This window comes from Hyaena hyaena, unplaced genomic scaffold, assembly GCF_003009895.1.
Source record: "Hyaena hyaena isolate Hyena2069 unplaced genomic scaffold, ASM300989v1 scaffold_577, whole genome shotgun sequence".
NCBI classification, from domain to species: domain Eukaryota; kingdom Metazoa; phylum Chordata; class Mammalia; order Carnivora; family Hyaenidae; genus Hyaena; species Hyaena hyaena.
In genome coordinates, this window is record NW_024081204.1 from 89,453 (window position 1) to 94,076 (window position 4,624).

Genomic DNA, 4,624 nt, shown 5'->3' on the forward strand with positions numbered 1-4,624 from the left:
GAATTGTTCATAATAGCCAGATGTGGAAACAACTAATGTATCCATCAACAGATGCATGAAGATCAATGGATCTATCCACCTATCTATCTATAAATCATCTATCTATATACCTATCTTATCTATCCACACACACACTCACACACATGCATACACACACACACATAATGTTATTTAGTCATGAGAAAGAAGGAAATCCTATGACAACATGGATGGACATTGAAGGCATTATAGTAAGTAAAATACACCTGACAGAGAAAGACAAATGCTGCATGATATCACTTATATGCGGAATATTAAAAAAAAAGTCAAACATCTAAATAGAGAATAGGAATGTGGTTGCCAGGGCTAGGGAATGTGGGAAATAGGGAGAGACTGGTAAAAGGGCACAAACTTTCAGCTATAAGATGAATAAGTTCTGAGGATCTAATGTAAAACAGGTGACTATAGTTGATAACACTGTACTGTATAACTGAAATTTGCCAAGAGAGTAAAACTTAAATGTTCTCACCAATAAAAGAAAAGATAATATGTGAGGTGATGGTTGTGTTAATTAACTAGATGGGGTGGATCATTTCACAATGTATACGTTTATCAAATAACCATGATGTACCCTTAAATATCTTAAGTTTTATGTCAATTATACCTCATTAAAGCTGAATTTTTAAATTTCTTAATCAATAAATTATTTTTAAGCTTGTTTGTTTATTTTGAAAGAGAGAGAGAGAGAGAGAGAGAGCGTGAGCATGGGAGGGGCAGAGAGAGAATCCTAAGCAGATTCCACACTTCAGCGCAGAGCCCAATACTGGGCTCAGACTCACAAACCATGAGATCGTGACCCGAGCCAAAACCAAGAGTCAGGTGCTTAACCAACTGGGCCACTGAGGCACCCCAAAGCTTATTTAAAAAAAAAAAAAAACAACTTACTACAAATCTACAGTAATCAGAACACTGTTGTATTGACATAAAGACAGATATATATAGACCAATGGAATAGAATATAGCACCCCAGAAATAAGCCCTCAAATACATGGTCAAATGATTTTCTTTCTACATATATATATATAAAATATATATATATAAAATATATATAAAATATAGTTTATTATCAAGTTGGTTTCCATATAACACCCAGTGCTCATCCCAACAAGTGCCCTCCTCCATGCCCATCACCCCCCTTCCCCTCTCCTCCACCCCCCATCAACCCTCAGTTTGTTCTCAGTATTTGAGTCTCTTATGGTTTGATTCCCTCCCTCTCCTTAACTATTTTTTCCCCTTCCCCTCCCCTATGGTCGTCTGTTAAGTTTCTCCTCTTCCACATATGAGTGAAAATATATGGTATCTCTTTCTCTGCCTAACTTATTTCACTTAGCATAACACCCTCAAGTTCAGTCCACATTGCTGCAAATGGTCAGATTTCATTCTTTCTCATTGCCATGTAGTATTCCATTGTATATAGAACCACATCTTCTTGATCCTAGTCAAATGATTTTCAACAAGGATGTCAAAACGTTTCAAAGGGGAAAGAGCATTGTTCCAACAAATGGTGCTGGGAAAATTGGATATCTGTGAGAAGTAAAGGAGATAGATGATTCACTTTTAGAAGTTCTAAATAAAAACTGTGCTGTCCAGTTAACAGTAGTCTACAACCTACTGGAAATGCGTACAAACCGCTCCCCGCAATGGAGTCCTAACCTAACCTAATCTTTAGACACTTCACTTCCTGGTTCTTCTGCTCTCCAGGTTGGAGGGCTTATTTTCACTGGCTTATTTTCCTGAGCTTGTTTTCCTCGGCTTTGCAATGAGCATGTGCCATAGAATAAGAGGAGGAGGGACGGGAAGTTTCTGCATTACCTCAGGGATGTACATTTGTTCCAGTCAGACTATTTTGCCTTACATGAACATAGGTGACGGGGAGGGGGAGTTGGGGGGAAGGCTGTAACCTCTTAGTACTCGGTCAACGAGGAACCAGGGGAAGGACTGAGCGCTAGGAGACAAATTGCCTGCTGTGACTGTTCCGAGTGTGCCTGGCCATCAGACAGCCAGTCTTGCAAGACCATTGATTAAAGCCTCACTTCACTGTGCTCCGAGTCTCTGCGTCACTCCTTTGATTAGGTCAGTGCGCTTATTTCTCACAAAACCCACATGCAAAGGAAAGAACTTGCACTTTTTACCTAACACCATATACAAAAATTAACTCAAAATGGATCAAAGACCTAAATGCAAGGGCTAATAACACTCTTAGCAGAAAACATAGGGAAAAGCTTTGACATTAGACTTGGCAATAATTTCTTGGATATGACACCACAACACAGGCAACAACAAAAACAAAAATAGATGAATTAGACTTCATCAAAATTAAAACCATTTGTGTATCAAAGGACACTATCAATAGAATGAAAAGGCATTCTATGGAATGCAAGAAAATTTTTGTAAATCACATATCTGAAAAGAAATTAATATTCAGAATATACAAAGCATCCCTAGAACTCAACAACAAAAACAGACAACCCAATGAAAAGTGGGCAAAGGACTTTGCGATGGTTAACGTTATAAGTCAACTCGATTGGGCTAAGGGATACCTGAACAGCTGGTAAAACATTATTTTCGGGTGTGTCTGTGAGGGTTTCTTTGGAAGTGATTAGCGTTTGAATCAGTAGACAAAGTAAAGAAGATCAGCCCTTACCGATGCAAGGCAACATCATCCAATTCTTCAGAGGGCCTGAATAGAACAAAAAGGTGGAGGTTTACAGCAAATACTCGGTGCCCAGGAAGAGACAAGCGACACACACTAGGGGAATTAGGAAAGACTGTTTATTTCGCACTGGTGCCAGGCCAGCAGAGTCCCCTCCGAAGGCTGACGCTGATCCTTGTCACTGGTGTCCTTTTAAGGGTAGGATTGCAGGGGCTCAGGGAAGAAAAGAAAGGGGAGGGGGCTCTTATGGATTGTGCTACGCAGGCAGTTGGTGGATGCAGGGGGCAAGCAAGATTACAGAAGCCAAAAGCACGCGACAGGAGTCTCAGGCCTCGGACGCCTGGCTGCCCCCTTGTGTATCTGCTCTCGCCAGATTTCTTTCTCAGGATGTCTGGCTGGCTCTCTTTGATCTGTTTTTGCCAGCTTTCCTTCTCAGAAGGAAGGAAGAATTTTCTCTAGGATACCTATCTTCTTCTGCCATCAGACATCAAGGCTCCTCATCCTCAGGCCTTCAGCCTTGGGACTAAGAGTTACACCATGAGCTCACCTGCTTCTCAAGCCTTTAAACCCCATTGTCCCTCTGACTTTCCTCACTCTCCAGCTTGCAGACGGCAGGCAGATCAGGAAACTTCTTGACCTCCATAACAGCATGAGCGAGTTCCCATAATAAACCTGTATATATATAGGATATAGATATATATATATACACACTACTGGTTGTTTCTCTGTGGAACCCTAAGACAGACTTTAGATTTCTCCAAAGAAGATATATAAAAGGCTAATAAACACATGAAAAGATGCTCAACATTACAAATCATTAGGGAAATACAAATCAAAATCACAACCAGTTACTACCACATACCTACTAGGATAACTATTAAAAAAAAAACTCAGAAAATAAATATTGGTGAGGATATGGAAAAATGAAACACTTTCACACTGCTGGTGGGAATAGAAAATGGTGCAGCCACTGTGGAAAACAACATGGGGCTCCTCAAAAAATTAAAAATAGAATTATCATATGTTCCAGCCATTTCATTTTGGGGTATATACCTAAAAGAATTGAAAGCAGAAACTCAAATAGATATCTATACACACAAATTTACAGCAGCGTTATCCATAATAGCCAAAAGGTAGAAACAACCCTGCTGTCCACTGATGGATGAATGGATAAACAAAACGTGCATATACATACGATAGAATATTATTCAGCATTAAAAAGGAAGGAAATTCTGACACTTGCTACAACATGCCTGAAACTTGAAGACTTTCTGCTATAGAGGAGAAAAATAATTTTCTCTTTACTCTTCTGAGTTCTTTGTTGAAATTCTTGTAATAAAAGGCAATTTAACAAGAGAAAAGCAAACAAGTTTATTAATATGTATTATATGTGGGAGATAATAAAAAAATAATAAATCTCCAAGATAGCTTTAGAATTCGATTAAATACCATCTTACTAGGAAAAGGGGAGGGAAAATACAGGCCTCTTCAGGAAGAGTAAATGATTTTTAGGAACGACGAATGGGCTCTTAGAAAAATAGGAGGGAAGTATGATAGTTTGTAACAGAGTTTGTCTGGGGATGCTGTCAACTTTCTAATTTCCTCACCTGTGATAAGAGTCAGTCCTCCCTGCTTGTTGAAACGCCAAAGGAAAGGATTGATGACAATTGTGTTCCTTTGGATGACCTGTCTTAGGAAAATAAGGGAACATCAGGGAAAGCCTCTACCTGAATTTGCTGTTTTTAAAGTGCCTAACCCCCAAAATAATCAATATACCAAAGCAGCATATTTTGGGGTAGCATATTTTGCTAAGTGAAAGAAGCCGTTCACGGAAAGATAGATGCTGTATGATTCCACTTACATGAGATTCTTAGGATAATCAAATTCATAGAGACAGAAAGTTGAATGATATTTTCCAGGGGCTGCAGGCAG

The 4,624-nt window shown here is 39.2% G+C and overlaps 1 long non-coding RNA gene across 1 annotated transcript; it reads right to left on the reverse strand.

Annotated features, from left to right (window-relative positions):
* Positions 1 to 2,845: 2,845 nt before the first annotated feature.
* On the reverse strand, positions 2,846 to 4,383 carry LOC120248170. Its single transcript, XR_005532515.1, has 3 exons — positions 4,300 to 4,383; positions 3,240 to 3,364; positions 2,846 to 2,905 (listed from the first exon to the last, which is right to left on the reverse strand). It is a non-coding gene; the product is annotated as an uncharacterized LOC120248170 (long non-coding RNA).
* Positions 4,384 to 4,624: the final 241 nt, after the last annotated feature.